This window comes from Amblyomma maculatum, chromosome 11 (genome assembly GCF_055883805.1).
Source record: "Amblyomma maculatum isolate TAMU_Amacu chromosome 11, ASM5588380v1, whole genome shotgun sequence".
NCBI lineage: Eukaryota > Metazoa > Arthropoda > Arachnida > Ixodida > Ixodidae > Amblyomma > Amblyomma maculatum.
The window spans coordinates 38,537,055-38,555,451 of record NC_139354.1 but is presented as its reverse complement, the minus strand read 5'-3'; the positions used below and the strand labels follow the sequence as shown (position 1 = coordinate 38,555,451).

At 48.0% G+C, this 18,397-nt stretch overlaps 1 protein-coding gene across 4 annotated transcripts in view; it reads right to left on the bottom strand.

Moving 5' to 3' along the window:
* Window positions 1–18,397, bottom strand: part of MESR3 (misexpression suppressor of ras 3) — a 208,136-nt gene that overhangs the window by 47,637 nt on the left and 142,102 nt on the right. The window contains exons 1-2 of one of the 4 annotated variants that reach the window (XM_084584479.1): window positions 16,385–16,597; window positions 10,797–10,871 (exon numbers count right to left, since the gene is read on the bottom strand). The exons of 2 other annotated variants lie outside the window; for them this stretch is intronic. The gene's annotated coding sequence lies outside the window, so the exon portion shown is untranslated. Of the gene's footprint in view, window positions 1–10,796; window positions 10,872–16,384; window positions 16,598–18,397 lie in introns of those variants that run through there. One more of the 4 variants, XM_084584478.1, reaches the window with a different exon arrangement.

Sequence of the window (18,397 nt, the reverse complement as noted above, 5' to 3'; positions counted from 1 at the left end):
GCAAGGATAGCGCCGGAGACAGCGGCGTGGACTGGATCACCAGCGTAAGCAAACAACCCGCATAGCGAGTGGAAAAACGGGAGACCGAAAAACAAGAAACGAGGGGCGCTATATGCGCAGACAGTATTTATGACCGGCGGTGGACACAGAGGACCTCGCTCGGAGATTGGAACCTGTTTGGAGCGTGATTCCACAGTTTCGCTTGACATCCAGGCTCTGAAGTGCACTGCGCATATATATGGTTGCTGATTAGGATGACCATGTGCACATCCAGAGCACGATGCAGTAAATAGAAGTGTGCGTGCGCGTGCAAAGCGGAGATAAAGGCACGACATGCGATAAGGCTTGCAGCCATACATACAGCTCACGAAACGATTCATCTGGTGTTTTAACGAAAAATGATTACCCAATATTTGAAAGGTTTCCTGGAAATTCTGCGCCTTTAGCATGTACAGCCTTTATCAAAAGTTTACAGCCCAGAGGATTTGCTTTCAAGCTGTATAATATGACTTCTGTAATAAACATGGAAGTCCTAGTCATTGGAGAGGGTAGGACGAAAAACCTTCTTGCCTTCAGCAAGAATGGAAACCTGGGAATGCATTACGAGCCACATATATAGTATCGCTCAGAAGTAGAACCCGTGGGCTTTTGATCAAGGATGTACACAGGAGTACATGCACTGCAGAGTAATATATTAAAACATAACATGGCGATATGCGTTATCAGGTTACTAATTGTAGCGGAAGTCGTGACTGGGTAGTGACCAGTGCGCAATAGCCAGGAAGCATAAAATCATAACAGCATCATAAAGCAAGAATCTGGGGCAGGCGTGTTGTATCTAACACGGAAACTACACTCAGAACGTGAGCACCTCGGTTTAACATTTCTTTCTTCCTTTTCGAGCACCTACAATGGGAAGTATGTGCGATAAAAAAAAAAAAGTGTTGCACCACCGTTGTTCCCTCCAATATAATCGAGCATCGCTCACTAAAGCCTGCGCAAGCAGGTAACAATTAAGATCCGCATCTCGGGTGCTGACTAACTAGCACCTCGTAGTCGAAGGCAAGCCGTGTCGGCACGCTAAACCACGTTTAGAGCGGACGATCAAGCTTCGCGTTTAGCAACCCCTCGTAGTAACCTGTCGCAGGCGGGCGTGAACGGGAAGAAGCGAAGCGCCCTGAACCCATCTTCTACATCTGCCGTGACGAACCAGGATATCAGTAATTGGGTTAAACTCCTCGTGTCGGAGCGATATTCTATCGTGGCAGGAATCTCGAACGTACCACGTTATTAATCATGTCGGCTGTTGAAGGTGCTGCTAGCATTAAGTAATGCATCCAGGTAAGAAAAATAAAGACGGACAGAGCCCAGCGTGAAAAACAGCTGAGGCAAGAACGGTACCTTTAAATACGTACCAGTTCTGAACGACCACCGAAATATAATATTACTCGGCCGATACCACGAGTTCGACGAAAGCAAGACGCGACCTATACTGCGGCCTATCTTCGGAGTCGCCTACAGGTTTTGTTAGTTTTCTTAGCTAATAGACGGAGCACTAAGCATATACACGCCGCCTTAATCGAATGAGACTAGCAGGATACACTATACACGCCTTTCTGTTAACGTTAACCCGGGAGGAAAACGCAGAGTCCAAACTGTTTCCTCCTTGAATCCTGTTTCTTCTTTCGTTACTGATATTTTTTTTCTGTTTGCCTGTCGTCGCTCGAAGCTGTGTATCGGTCGTTAAACTCGAAAAGAAATTGCGTAAACTCCCCTCTTCTTATAGGGCGCTATTTCTCGACGCGTACGCCCCCCCCCCCCCCCCCCCTTCTTTTTTTTTTCTTTTTGTTGCGCTGAATGGTGCTTACTTAGCGAATGCATTAAAAAGGGGGGAGAAAAAAAAAGAGCACCTTATCATAGGGTGGCGTTTATCAAAGAACCAAATGTGCTTGAAGCAAATAAACTAAAAGCGCGCGCAACCGATTCTTGATGCGATTGGAAAATGTAGAGCATCGGCTCTTCCGACAGCCTCCCTCGTTACTTAAGGGGTCGAGTATATGCGTGCATGCATTCGCAAGTAACAAGTTGCGTTGGATTTAGTTACGTTTAAGTAAGTGCGGTTATTGTGCGCAAACACAAATGACTTGCATTAATGGATTGTAGTTTTTAGTCTGTATTTCGTTCGGGACGTTTGCTTCTTTTAAATATCTAAAAATACAGGAAGAATCAACATTTTTGCTTAGAAGCAACGCTGGATGAAGAGGAACGTGTTCTTTGCAAAACAGTGTAAATATTTTTTGTTTCTTCGCGTGTTTCAAGTTGTCTACATGACAGTAAGATGTGGCTGACTGTCAGTTCCTGTCCACATGCATGCATCATATACAGGGGGCTTCTGTTGGCATGAAGTTGTGTTGAATGTGTGTGTCATATGTGAAGTCGGCATGAAGTGATCACTTCCTTCAATAAATCGTAGGAACTCGACTTCCACTCTTCCGCCACAAGCTGTATGAGGCGCATACAGTTCGCAAGCGCTGACCAATGCGCAGGAAACTGACTTAATTGGCCAGAACGATACTGTTGCAAATTGGAAGTTGGACGTCAATTGAGGATGCGAACGGAACAAAATCCAGGGGTAATAAACCAGTAAAGGTTCCAGGCGTGTTGTGTTTTGTTTGGTACCTAGTCAAACCTGTCCGGTCGATAGCAGAAAAAAAAAAAAAATTAACGGAAATTTCTTTCAGTGACAGTTTACAATGCGACTAAGTTTAGATAATCGCCTTTTCAGCCTAACACGACCAGCTAAATTTATCTGAAAAAGAAAAGCTCGGTAACTAATCGTCACCGTCAACGGCTATGTGATCGTATATATACTTCGCCAAGCCTTCTATAAAAAAAAAAAAAAAAAAAAAAAAAAGAAATCAGAGAACTTCGATCGGAATACGTCACAAGCTCGAAGTGATAACCTCCAAATAGGACTCCAAATAGGCAGCGAGCGCGCAAGTCGAGAAAAAAGGGTGCGATGTTGAGGACTACATGGAGTGGCATCTTGTCCGTACTTGGCAGAAACCTACTCTGCCCACAAAAGCGTAGGTCTTGACCTTCGACCCGGTCGAAGGTGCGTGTTGTTTCCTCTTTCTTCGTTCGCTAAGTTAATGCCCGTCAAGCGCAGGCTTTCTCCCCGGAACCAGTACAGTGCACGTCGCGAATCCTTTCATCAGACGTGGGAGGTCCACGCCTTCCTCTCGGCAACCTCCTCTAAGCAGGAAGTCCTCATTTGTTGCGTCGGAGAGAGAGTGGACAGCTTGCTATACGCGGCCACGCCTCTAGCGAGATAAGCTGTGAGGCCTTCGCCCCCTGGCTGGAACAAGGGCCTCTTCTTCGTTGTGGCCTGCCACGGAACATGCACGCGTGGCTGACATGCACAGTGGTGGACACTCGAAGCGCGTCTCCTGATCCGGAACACACGCGAAACCGCAGTAAATAATCCACACGACGCGGATTAGTATAAGCAGTGAAAACGACGTGCTCCTGAAAAGCCGTCTCGCCAGTATCAAAGAGCATATAGTATAGGACACTGAGAGCACTTAACCCTTAATTCCTGGCAAAAATTTCCTCTTCAATTAAGCCGCCGACATTCAGGAATTCGTTTATTTGTCCTTGTTCAGCGCATGGTCTAGTGCGAGAACGTGGAACTCTGCAAAAGGAAGACATCAAGACGGTGTATATTGCTTCAAATAAAAAAAAAAAAAAAAACCCGAGTCAAAATAGCAGATCCCACACTGTACATACTACACACTATAGCGTAAGACATTTGATGGTGATCAGAATGATTCCTGCTTCATGTCAGGATCCCAACTTCATGTCAGAATCCCAACATCATGTCAGAATCCCAACATCGTGTCAGAATCCCAACTTCGTGTCAGAATCCCAACATCGTGTCAGAATCCCAACATCGTGTCAGAATCCCAACTTCATGTCAGGATCCCAACTTCACGTCAGGATCTCAACTATAGTTCGTGCCACATGCATGTGCCGCGTGACATAGAGGAGGGGAAAATTTTATTTAAACCCAATATTCGGGAACTGATATGGAGCATGTGCTGAATGAGTCCCGTTTGTTTTTCCCCGAGCGCTGTGAATACGCTTGCTGATAAGTTGCCGCATGGTTACCGCATGCTGTTCATGACGTCACGCGGAGTCCGTACGTATCCCGAGCCTTCCATGTAGTATGTATGTTAACCGCGTATACAGTGCGTGCAGGTTGCGTAAGAGCAACATGAGCGCCCTTGGGTCGACTCCGTATGGAATCCACGACGCGGAACATTCGGAATGACAGTCGCAAAAACTTCCACGCATTTCGTCGTTATTGATAGCAGAGGCGCTAAAACCGGGCTTCAATGTACACAGTATTGCCACATCGCGCAAGTAATTAATAATAATAATAATAATAATAATAATAATAATAATAATAATAATAATAATAATAATAATAATAATAATAATAATAATAATAATAATTGGTTTATAAAAAAGGCGCAGTATATGTCACATTTTTCTTTGGACATCTGCATCGCACCGTAAGGGAGGAAGGGGGCAGTCCTTGGAAGCGGAAAGAGAGAAATAAGTACCGTGTAGCGGATGGCTACGGAGTAACTTCCACCACCTGGAGATTTTTAGCGCGCACTGACATTGTACAGCACACGGACGTCTCCGTTTCGCCTCCATCGAAACGCAGCCACATGCGGTCGAGTTCGAACCCGGGTACTCCGGTACAGTAATCGAGCGTCTTAACCACTGCGCCACCGCGGCGGGGCCCACATCGAGGGTAAAATTAGAAAATTGGAGCAACCGCCTAAATACTTCAAGAGTAATATTCATTCCACGTACGATCCCTCGTCCCCAACGTGTCGAATGAAGAATGCAACGACCGCAGAAATCTCTGGTCCGCCCGACCGTATACCGTAGCCGTCGTAATGGCGCGCCACAACGATGATGGTGGCAGCAGCCGAAGCCTCGGCTGTGTCGCCCGTCGCGGGACGATGGACAAGGGGGTCAGCTGCGCCAGCCACGGCGGTGGTGTTATGGTGGTGGGTAGGACGCGTCGTGTGGGAGACAACCGGCCCTTCGAGACGACGGAAGTATATGACCAGCCAACGTGATGGCCGCCCACTGCGACGTGACAGCAGTCGCCCCCCTTTCACTGGACAGCTATCTAGATCACGGTCACGCGAGTAGTGGAGCCACTGCGTTCGCTGCAGCTATAGCAGGACGGAGTTCCCGGAGAGGGATATAGGAGAAGGTAGTGGGACGACTAGGTCGCTTTCTCGACACCGTGAGTGCTTTTGTATTGCTGTGTAGCAGTACGATTAACCGCGTAAGGTTCAAGCTATGAAAACATTGCATAAGAGTTATGATCGAATCCTTAGATTTTTTTCGTTGCTGGTCCGCACATTGAACAAATAAATAATATTCAAATGTACCAGAGAATGCACAGTCTTTGTCAAAAGTTTTGAGTCCAAGGAGTTTGCTTCTGGGCAACATAGCATATGGCTTATATAATGCTTTCCCAGTATTCCAAATATTTCTAAGGCCGAAAACTTTTTTGCTGTACTCTCTCCAATGGAAATGACATACACGAATGCTAAAGGAGCACCACTATACACGGTTTAGAAGCAGACCCCCTAGGCTCTAAACGTTTGACAAAAAATTTACAGAGAAAGAATGCAACAAGGTTACATGTAACCTTGTTGCATGTAACAAGGTTGTTTTACCAATAAGAGTAGCTTTCGCAATGAGCCCTATTTCAGCAATCATCCTGCATATCCGACAGCTGGCGCCTCGAATGAGGTTTAACAGATATGTTCGGCAGATACCTCTATATATATGCAATGCTGTCTGGAAGACAGCCACTCGCTTATTTACAGTCTATACCGTAAGTGTTAGGTCGGACATTACAGGGGTAACGCCTGTTGTGCCCACGCACAAACTCTGTACAAACTACGACTACGCAACTGCTCCTCGAGTGCTCGTCCGTACGAGCTTGTCGAGTCACATGACGTCATTATTTCCCGTTGGGTAAGCTCGGTACAGTTATAGCTGGCCACGAATTCTTCACACGAATTTCGTCCTCCGAGAGAAAAAGAAAACAGCTCGCGAAGGGTGTTTTGAGATGGTGTTCACAGGCCCACGTGTACTTCTTTGGAGGCCATGTCATATTTATTCTATTTCTTCCTTCCTCTTTCATGTATACGTTGAGTGCCACCCGGCGCGCTCGCACCTAGCTGTATACAGGGACACGTGCTGAGGGAATTAGAGAGTTTTAGCTGAGCGTTTTTACGACCAACGATGCCACGGGCGAGCGGAGACACCACTGCGCATGCGCATAAAGCTGAGGAGGCCAGTCAGTTTATTATTTGAGTTTACGGAGTGATTTTTAGGCCCGCTGAGAAGCCCTCCGTGTCTGGGATATAAAAGCAGAGGCGCAGATTTTATCCGCTTGGGCGGGTGACGGATCCGCCGAGCTAAAACTCTCTCGCGCGAAGCTCCGCCGGCATATCCGTCCGCTCAGCTTCGCTGTCCGTATAAAAACACTCAGCTAAAAATCTCTATTAATGCGCATGCAAATAGTATAGAACGCATTTGCCACTCAAAGAACTGCACAGTCGTCGCATCTAAGGCCTGTCTTACTGAAGACGACCGCAAAGACGCCGCAGTAGCCGAGCACTGGACGATTATACAAGGGCGGTCCTGCTGTTTCGGCGAAGTAGGCACACCTGAAAGGGACAGGCGTGCCAGGGCGGAGGCCCCACCACACGGATACTTTGTAGAGACACACACGGTGGCATACTATCTGGGTCTCTGCTCCTTTTTCTTTTTACTTCGCTCTCCCTTCTTTTGCTTTGACGATGTCCCTCGTCCGACAGCTTTGAGGCGCAGGCACCGCAAGAGACATGGGCGACAGGCAAGTAAAGAAAGCCCGTCACTGCCGCCAACCTTTTCTCGTTTTCACGTATCCAAGTCGCGACGACGCCAAAAAGACGGCCGAATAATGAAGCCGGGCGATGCCCGCGTCTTTTTGCGACTGAGCGAGCAGACGCCCCGAGAACGCCGACAATGTCACCTTGCACGGCGGTGTCTATTTCGGAGTGGCCAGGTAGCGCGCGTAGCAATGTACATGTTTTCTTGAACGAAACTAGTCGCGTTTCGGGGGGGGGGGGGGGGGGGGGGGGGGGGGGGCTGATGGGGCTGGGACAGGTGGGTCACTGCCGCTTGCGGCGGTGGCTAGCCTGCCGCAGAATTTTTATCTGTTGTAGGCCGTCATTGCACCCGTCACCGTTTCGGTGGTGGACGATGGCTGTTGTTGCGGCGCGCGTCTTTCTCTCCCTCTTCCTTTTCTTTCTTCTCTATTTTCTCTTCTGTCCGCACGAGGCAGCGGAGGTGGCTCAGCTACAGAGCCAGTAGCAGGTCCGTGCATTTTCTTTTCCTTCTTCCCACAGCCACACCAACAACGAAACCAGTCGCCCATGGCCGCTTTGCGTGAGTATGTGGACAGGCGTGTGTTTTACATTCCGCGCAGTTTTTCGTCTGCTGAAAATAGGATAAGATGGAATCCAATACGAGAAAAAAAAAAGCATGTCGAAGGATGCCCTGCAAACAATGACGTCGGTATATTGTCATGACATCCCTGTCACCTGCCGCCATGGTCGATAAAGGAGGCACCGGGGCTGTTGGCCGCAAAGCACTCGTAGTAGGTTGATGCCACTGGTTGTACGGCGTCCTCTGACGGGCATTCACCACCTCTTCCTTCGGCTGTATCCTACTGTATGCCAAGAACAGACACAGCGCCACTGACGGCCAATTTAAATAAACTCAGAGAAACAACTTTCACTCTAACGGCGCGTCTAATTTCGAACCTCTCTTGCCTCTGTCCAGGAGATCGTGCTTTCCGATGGATTCCGCGTGTACCTTTGACCGCGTGACCTTTGCAACGAGGGCCTCCTGGGCGCCACCATATTGCTCACTGGGCTGTTGTGTGCGCCTGACGTCAACACGGTGGAGGCGGAAGCAGAACCGGTTGGCAACAGTCCAGAGAGGAGGCGTTTCGACAACCTCCTCGTCCGATGCAAAGGTCTATATATGCAGATGGAAACTGAGCGATTACGAGCGCTTGTTTGTGGCTTGCACCTTACATATCTCGTTAGGTAACAAATCGTGAACTAGCATAATGAAAAGCACTGTAAAGTTGCCCAGAGCAAAACGGTACACGGCGTTAGTGAACATAGTGTATCTGCACGTACCGGATGCATACAGTGTACGCATATGTACGACCGCAAATACGGGCCAAAATAGATAGTGACTAACAACAAGAACGAAAATAACGAGTACACGAAAAGTAGAAAAAGCAGACGAAGCAGCACAGGAACAGCTGACGAGAGTCTTGTCAGGGTAGTAGACGAAAAGATGCGGAGATCAAAAACATGCCGGCCACTGGAGCGTTCCGCCATGACGACCTTGTTTTCCACTTGACAAGAATGACAAGCCCACCAACCACGCTTTGTGAACATTCGCTCCTACGTGAGAATCTGGTCGTTGCACGTCGCGGGGAGACCGTGTCCTGCGCACCCTCCCCAAGACTGACCCCCCACCTGCGCCAGCTTGATCTTCTCATGCACAAGGAATTAACGAAGCTCAGAGTTGCGAGTTGTTATTGTTGTTGTTCTCCTCTAATTTGATGGCACATACCCACACGGGGGATCGGCCAAGAATCGGGGTGCAGAGATATTAGATTTTGAGATGTATAACTACATCCCAAAAATAAATAGAAATAAATGCTAGGGAATAAAGAAGGAAATGTAAATATGAAAAACCAAAATAAAAAAGAGTAAATACTAACGCACGCAGTAGGAGAATACTAAGATTTATATGTACAGATTAAAAATTCAAAGCATATTAGCAAGGTAGACGTTTTGTTTCTGTTAAGAAGTTTTGAATGGCGTTAAAAACAGACCTGTGGCTGTACCCAAGTTGCGAGTGATGCAGCACACCTCCCACGCGTTCAAGAAAAAAAAAAAAAAAAAAGAAAGCAGGGAGCGATGTGGGAGATGGTGTCGTGCATGCGTCAGAAAGGTGAGGCCGAAGTCCTGCCGCCGTCTCCCACGGGCGTCGACCCATGACGATTGTGCGCGAAGGCTCGTATAGGCACCGAGACATGCACGCCGAAGCGCGTAGCGGCGCTATTCTGGGGACCGATGAATATGAAGGCGCGGAGACAGAAAGTAAGCTGCAGAAGTGAATCAGCAACCTCGGCGCACCCGTGAAGCTTTTCCGCTGAGGAAGAGGAGCTGAACAGGGAAAAACCGCGCGCAATATGGTCGAGTTGGAGACTGTATATAAACGCGCGCAACAGCTCACTCGCTCTCATCGTCACCACTGCCATTGGTTTGCAGGGAACGAGGGAATGGCCACACCTAAGCAGTTCCAGAAAACTGAAATTAATTAAATTAAATCACGGCACACACCGAGTTGGCTCTCACAGTGCTTAACAAAGCAGTGCAGCAGGCACAGGAAAAAAAAAAATATGAGCACACGAATGTCGTCCCTTGTCTGTCCGTGTCGGCCCCCGTAACGCAAAGCTTTTAAGCCTGAAGGTCAGGTCATCCGCATTGGCACAAGTTTCGCATATCTACCAGCAAATCAGCCAGCAAACGAACCCGCTGGTAACGAGCATACGAAGGTCGGCATCGCCGACCGGGGTAATTGACCGTCACCTTACAAAACAGACATGGCAGTAATTGAATTACAGTAATGAAATTTACTTTTTCGGTAATCTGTAATGTAATAAATTATTTTTTCGGTTTGGTAATTTAGTAATGTAGTGAATTACTTTTTGGTAGTAATTTCGCAGCAAAGTAATTAATTCCTCTCGAAATTACTTTTACTAAAGTGCGCCATCACTTCTTCAATAGACAACAAAGTAGAGTGCGCGAAAGCAGGAACGACGTGCTGCAATCCGAAGCCAGCGTAACGGATTGGCAAAAGGTGATAGAATTGAGCAGAAGTATAGTCAACTAGAATACTCTGGAGAACAAGTTGTTGTTTTCTTTAATAGCTTTACTTAGTTTTTGCATGGATGGAAACTAGAAAGTAATTTCAAAGTAATTGAATTGCTCAGTAGAAGTAATTGTAATGTAATTTCATTACTTTTGGCGAGTAGTAATGAGTACTGTAATTTAATTACTTTTCTGCGATTTTCAGCGAAATAATTAGTAATGTAAGTTAATTCCTTTTCAAAAGTAATTTTGCCATGTATGTTACAAAATACAGCGCGGTGTCGTTTGTCCTACCGCTGGTTTTCGCTTTTCGATGTTGCGCAGATAAATGCAGAAGTTTCTGCGACCATTACTAGTATCTCGGTCTTTGCTTTTGCCTGTAAATGCCAGTACCACTCCTACGATACACAAGCACTTAAGAAAAAAAAAAAAAGCCCTACTAGCATTTCGAATTACAGCTCGAAGCACCTATCCTGCACTACGCACTCAGTACTGCATATTAAAAAAAAAAAAGAAAAAAGCACCGGCCTAGCATTAAGTGTTTGTTGCAAGTCGTAACGAGCGCAAATTTACGTGAAAGCTACCGTTCAGCCCCAGTAGCAAAAATAAAAAAAAAAAGAACTATATAAAGTCACTGAGTGCAGACATGTTATGCACCAAAAACGACTTTTTAATACGGCGTTGACCCTTCAGGGAGCATTAAAAATGGCTTCCAGGGATCCCCACGACAAGGTCAGAACTACTCACTGTATTATGTGTCATCCTCCACACATCACTCGCGAGATAAGGAGGAACAGCGAACGGGTCCGTCCGAGCACTCACCTGTGAAAGCAATAGAAACGCCACATTTAACACAAGATCGCGGGAGCACATTTCTAGTGTCACCGTCACCGATAGGACAAGATATATACATTGTGTTCCCTTGAAAAATAACGGCTATACGATTCCAGCCCAGACACCTCCCTATTTCGTGGTGAGAGGCATGCGTCCCCATTTGTTTTTTTATATACACTGACACCTCAAGTTGCAACGCGCTGGCAACACCGAAGTGTAGAAAGCAAACTTGACCCCTTCGGTATGTCACCCCCTTCTACGAATCAGATACCAAACTCAATGCCACTGACACTGACACTATATTCGCCGCATACATCGCGCAATGCTGCGCCTAGCTGCTGCACGCCGTTTTGATCACCCTTGACGAAGCCGAACCGGTCCCGAAAAGTGAACAGTCACTTTCAACCCTGTTGTGCCCAGAGCTAGTAAGATTACTTCACATGCTTGCGTAGCAGTTCAGTAACGGTACAGTGATTACAGAAAGACGCAGTTGCACATGGTCGCAGTCATCAATACTCCATTCTCTGTTACAAGCGAGCTGCATGCTACTGTACTATTCGCATAACCAAACTAGTTTTATGTCGTGTCAACAAAGACAAGCTGTCGAGCCAATATCAGTGCGCCAAATTCGTACGCAGCCTCGCTTATCTATTTCAACCAGCAGTTCTGCGAGGGTAAGCATGCGCCGTCTCACGCACAATCCGAAGCTGCAGTGTAGAATTTCGCAAGGCAGATGCACGTGGCCACCTACGCAGTTAACGTGTGCGTAATCCCCGTCCGCAGCGCCTAACCACAGCGGCCAGAACATGATGCTGTGTTACGCAAGCAAAGGCGTTTAATTACGCGATCATATATACATTCTATCAATGCTCACCCTTGTTGATATCATCGCCTTGCCGCAGAAGCGTAAAAAACAGCACGCGCGCACGTGCCCGTATGCTAATTGCACGTTGCGTGTCGCCGTCCTGGCGCTGCTATGTCTTAATTGCTCCACGCAGCCCGAAAGGCGCGCGCGGAGATGCGTACATGTCTTCTCAATTTCGTCACTGGAATGCGCCAGTGTTGATCTAGCCACATACGACTCCGATGGCAAAGACAAAAAAAAAAGACGTCTTCTAACAAATACCTCCGCGCAGTGCCAGACTCGAGTGGCTCCCCATCGTCGTGAAGGGCAACCCGTTGTGCGCGCTTGCGCCCAGCTGCGGCAGCGGACAAAAGCAGCCCTCTGTGCTGGAGACTCATGGTCACTCGGACCCTTCTGAAAACAGAAACGCCTGAAACGCGGCGCCGATGCGGGAAAGTGGAGGGACGCGTTGTGAGCGCCGTACGGGTGGAGACATATTTTCGTTGCCCGTTCTTCAGAACGGCGAGTGAGGACTCAGTAACCATTAATCGATGGGTGAAATTCGCCAACGACGGGTGAATAGACTACAGGTGAGTTAGATATATCACGCTTTTTCTCGTTAAGTTATAGCAGCAGAACGGTGGCTGGGCGCCCCGCCGGTTGTTGTTGTTGTGACTGTAGGAAGAAGGAAAAGAAAATGCACGGGCCTGCTACTGGCTCTGTAGCTGAGCCACCTCCGCTGCCTCGTGCAGACAGAAGAGAAAATAGAGAAGAAAGAAAAGGAAGAGGGAAAGAAAGACGCGCGCCGCAACAACAGCCGTCGTCCACCACCAGCGGTGGCGTGTGCAATGACGGCCTACAACAGATAAAAATTCGGTGCCAGGCTAGCCTCCTGCCGCAAGCGGCGGTGACCCACCTGTACCAGCCTCATCAGGAGAAGCTTCAATGCGCCCCGCCGGGGCGGTGCAGTGCTAAGACGCCCGACTACTGTGCCGGAGTTCCCGGGTTCGAACCCAACCATGGCGGCCGCGTTTCGATGGAGGAGAAACGAAGTGGCGTCCGTGTGCTGTGCGATGTCAGCGCACGTTAAAGATCCTCAGGTGGTCGAAATTACTTCGTAGCCCTCCACTAAGGCTCCCCTTTCTCTCTTTCGACTTAGGCTCCCCTTTCTCTCTTTCGACTTTCACTCCTACCGTCCTCCCTTCCCTTACGGCGCGGTGCGCATTTCCCTTCCTGTGAACCAATTATTATTATAACGGTGGCTGCGACGCCACAAGTGGGATAGGGAAGATTCGAGCCATACAAAAGCTGCGATGCATTCGGAGATTCGGCGCTTCTATAAGCGTGTCCATTCTTACGCCAGGCTGCACCAGTAGAGGTGGAAAAAGAGCGAGTGAACAGGTGTAGTAATTAACGCGTTTTTTTTTCTACGTCACGCGTGACAGCTCAGACACTTGAGACAGCCATTCGGCGGCTAAAACCGAAACTTCGCTTAGGGAGAAAATTCGACCGCAAATTATTTACCCAAAGGGCGCGAATGCCACGTGGTGGTCAGTGTTTACCGACTCTTCCCGCATCATTCCAAACAAGAAATACATGAAATATTGGTATATTTAGTCCTGCCTCCGGACACGTCAGAAATACGAGTCTTTATTTTGAAGGCTTTATGCTTGAGTGACTTCGCAGTGCGAAAAAGGCTCGACAGCGAAAGAGCGCGCTTGGAGAGGAGGAGGCGTGGAGGTTCCGCCTGGTGGTGGTGAAAAACTTTATTTAGTGGAGCCGCGAAATACTCGTTACAAGGGCTGGGCCGGCTCCTGATCACGGGTGGTGGCCAGCAGGCAGTGCCTGACGGCGACCGCTTCAGCCCAGGCGACCAGTCTCCTTTGTGGAGCCGGTTCTGAGCTGGAGACCGCGATCTCCCAAGCCTCGTTGTCCGTAAGGCGCCATTCGGCCGGTGGTTGAAACTCCGGGCATCTGAACATAATATGTTCGAATGTAGCTCTCGGGGCCTCGCAGAGGGAACATACGGACTGATGAGTAGAGGGGGAGAAGAGTGCCAGCAGTGCTGGGGAGGGAAAGGTGCGGGCTTGAAGGTGTCTCCATGTTATTTGTTGTGGTTTAGTTAAGGAGGGGTGTGGGGGAGGGTAGTGAAGTCTTTCAGACCGGTAGTGTAGTGTAATGTCATTGTAGGTGATCAGCCGCCTGGTCGACCGCCAGGAATGGTCGCCGAATATCTTGCCGAGACTGCCGCGGATTCCGAGACGCTGATGGGTGTCACGAGTGCGCTCGTGCGTGTGTGGCCTGCGATGGGAGTCACCATTACCGAGGCGGCGGCTTGTGGAGGCCTTGCCAAAGGAGAGGGCACGGAGGGACAACGACTGGCTTTCAGTTCCTCCGCCACACACTTTCTGCGCGCGAAGGCTGTCGCATGGACCGTGCTTTCTTTGGCCAACTCTTTCCGAAAATAGCACCACATAGCTCCCTCCCATGTACGGACAATTCCGCATCTCTTATCTGAACCGTCTTTTTTTTTTTCTTTTTTTTTTCATATCGCTCATACACAGAAAAGATTTGTTTGAAAATACGGAAATTTTCTGGCAGCTGCCCTGCCACAAATTTTCTGTTCTGCTATGTTTTTTTTTATTTCTGGGATTTTAGTTTTTTGTGTTTACAAGTGATACAATTTGTGTAAATTGACAAAAATTTTCTGTTATACGGCGTTTTTTGTTTTTTATTTCTGTCGTTTTTTTTCTGTCGCAGTAAAAATTAATGACGCAAATATATTTTTTTACTCGTCTTTCATTTAACGTTTTCTGCTTGTAACAATAATAAAATTGCTTTAAGCGCCAATTTCTACAATGAACACTATTTTAAGGCAAAAGCCTAGTCAACTAAATCTCACGAATATCTCCGGCGCTGGCAATACTCAATGGCACCCATAAGGTTGGCCTCGCAAGAGCCGTTGTCTAGTCGTCGAAAAAGACGTAAGAAAAAAAATGCGTAACATATACCACTGTAGCAGGGAGCCAACCAACAACGAACCTCAACCTGGCGCCACTAGTTATCTTCTTTCGGATCGAAATTGTTACGCAGCCGGTCATCGGACAGCGTCTTCGGGGCTGTCGTACCATTTCGCTTTCTACTCAAAATTTACCTACTATTCAAGTAAAAATCAGTTTGCGGCAGAAAATAGTACAGACGGCAAAAATATATCAAAATGTTTGCTTTCCAATCAAGGTTTCGGCTGGAAAACAGGAAATTACTGTTTTTTTCATGAACGTATTTCGGTCAATGAAGTAGAACAGATATTCTGTGTACTGGTACAGAAATTTTCTTTCAAAATGCCTGTAATTTTACACACATTTTTCACAGTGTAGGTGTACATGATGCGCCTATCCTGCGTCAATGTTCAAATGTCTTCGCGGTACTGAACTAAATTCAACCGGCATGCAGTGAATTGAAGCACACTCCCTTGTAGACGTTGTTTAATTTCTGAAACTGTAATGGATTTAGCGTTAATCATTAAGCGATTAGAATAATCGACAGCGTGCTGAGACTTAGCAGAACGAAAAGGTTTTGATGTGGCGGTAAATTTATTTCTCGTCCCCAGTATACAGGCAATGATGTCCACGTCATACATGGCAAAATTACTTTTGAAAAGGAATTAAATTACATTACTAATTACTTCGCTGAAAATCGCAGAAAAGTAATTAAATTGCATTACTCATTACTGCTCGCCAAAAGTAATGAAATTACATTACAATTACTTCGACTGAGTAATTCAATTACTTTGACATTACTTTCTAGTTTCCATAAATGCAAAAACTAAGTAAAGTTATTAAACAAAACAACTTGTTCTCCAGAGTATTCTAGTTGACTATAGTTCTGCTCAATTCTGTCACCTTTTGCCAATCCGTGACGCTGGCTTCGGATTGCAGCACGTCGTTCCTGCTTTCGCGCACTCTACTTTGTTGTCTATTGAAAAAGCGATGGCGCACTTTAGTGAAAGTAATTTCGAGAGGAATTAATTACTTTGCTGCGAAATTACTACCAAAAAGTAATTCACTACATTACTAAATTACCAAGCCGAAAAAGTAATTCATTACTGTAATTCAATTACTGCCATGTCTGGTCCACGTATTATTACACGGAAAGACCGTCGGCCTTTCCGTCGAATATGTGGACATATAGGCAAGGCACCAAGGGCACGATAAAGCGTAGCAAAACGACATAATGTAGCACAGCGTACTCTGAAGGGCTACCAACCGGCGAGGACGAACTAAACACGTGTTTACTTCCAGCTTTAGTTCCATCCTTTGCAGTTACATCGGCACTTATCCCTCAATCAGTGGTGGAGTGAGTTCCACTGCACTCGCATAAGGGACAGACACGGACGGATCGATGCCTATAGTAAAACTGCTGCAAATGTGTGCCTATTAAAAAAAAAAAAGTATTATCTCGAAGGAGTTTCGCTGCCTTCTGCAGCAAAGATGTGACAGCGATCTAAATTACAAGTTCAAATGGTTAACTTGCTCCTCGGTTAGCGTCCGTAGGTGAGTTTCCAGTCACACCATATTACGACGGCGAAGCCAACGCTCTTCATCCTACAGAGAACATTCGTGTACAACAGTCTCCGCTAAGCAGTAAAGCTACTCACGACTTACGGAGTATCGTAGACAGCTAACGCAAGTTCCTTCCGGTCATGCGCAGTTCCTTCACCGCATCACTACTTCAAGGTCACTGCAGCTGCGTACTTCCGTATCGAGTCACATACACACACACGTAATCCCATCGGTACAGACGTACGAACACAAGCTCGACACACGGGCCATCTTTGCACGGCTGTCCACGAGCGACGACGTCAGGTGCGTCGTGCCGTTCCGATGCGGCACTCGTCGCGATATGCAGAGAGAGAGATCCGAGTCACGAGAGCGCGAACGGAGTCGCGCCGATCGTGCGCGCGCCTCGAAATGAGCCCAGGTAGAGGGCACAGTCGACAGCCGCAGGCAGAGGGGCGCCGGCCGTCTTGAAGACGTCCAGCGGGCAAACAACGCGAGGACGGCTAGCACCCGCTCCTTCCCATGTGGGTTTCAAGGTTAAGTGGCGACCCGGTGACTATATACGCGACGAAGACGCGTTCCTTCCACCAATATCACCCTCCCTCCAACGTCGCGACGCGTCACCCACCGCCGGCCAGGCCGTTTTCCGTCGCAAGCGCTATAGTTGGCTGGGGACCAGCCAACGAGCCCGCAAGGCATAGTTGCCTCCGAACAGCGCCGGGATACCGAACAAGCAAATGAGGGTCGCGCTCCTTGGGCGATATACATGAACACGAATGGACTTGCGGGTCTCCGCATGAATACAATCTGGAGCGAGAGATGGACCAGGCACGTACGGCACAGGCACGTGCCGCGATGATCTGGTGATGGCAGTACGTGAACGGGTTCTCCTCGGAGAAGATACTGTCTCTTTCAGGGTATCCTTTTTTGATCACTGCAAGCAAGCGGAGCAAATGCGCGGCTGCAAATAAGCAACAGCACGCCCGGAGGCAATGGGACAGACTTTCCTCACTGTTCTACACGGATATTTGCTCCAGTGTCCGACATTTGCGCAGAGAAAAGCGAGCGACGTATACGCGGGTTGGATATAAAGAGCAGCAAGACGCGTATACACGACCGATGTGCTCGCCTTCGTTCCCCTTTTGACCCGATCTCGCTTTGGCCTTCGCTTTCCGCAAGTCACGAACCGCGCTATACACCAGGAACAGCGAGCTGGTCCCGTCTGCAATACGCACGCTTTAACGGGGGAATTCGTGTGCCATATCCGTGCCTTTCAGGGGCATGAAGCTATTAGGAAGAAAGCACGACCCCTGGCGCCCGTCGCCTATGTATCAGTGCCCAACAAAGTCGAAAATATACGGAATGCTAACGAACTTATGTCCAGACACGTGCGTACGTGTACATTGTCAGGTGCTCGCCCTTGGAGTCATGATATAGCCAAGCCGAGCGTATGCAGCCGAGCCAAGCCATATGTAGCAGTTGAAGGTGGTACACCCACCACCTAAGGTATACATACCTGCGGCGAGAGGAGTGGCCGAGGCTGCCCACGAGCTCTACACGCGTCATCATGGGCAACTGCACTCCTGTGGATGACGGAGCGCGAGTGGGTGTTCGTGCCCGTAAATTCGCGGCACCAGAGGCTGCGAGACGTTGACCCGTTGTTTATAGGCCCGTGCTATGAGATGAGATACGGTCTATCGAGCTGTGAGGACAGAAGAAGGTGACACTGGTCTTCCCAACTAAATGTGCGGGCCTAGTGCGATGGAGGGAGCGAAAGTAGTGTCTCTGGTTATTCTTTGGAAACAAACAATACATGCGGACACCTTCCTCTGTAAATAAAGAACTGATCACAACCACGCTGACCACCGCTCCAAGAAGAGACAACCGTAAGTTAGAAACTGAGCGCAATGCTCACCAGGAAGAAGCTGCGGATGACCAGTATAGAATGCATTACAGAAATGTATTAAGACGAACAAGTCACCGAACAATGAACACTTAAGGCGATTTTTTTTTTTTAACCAATAGCACCGCGGAAGCCAGCCCGCACAGGATGTCCTCTAAGACTTCTTTGCCTTCCGTTTGTATTCTCTATGGTAGAAAAACGCCTGAAC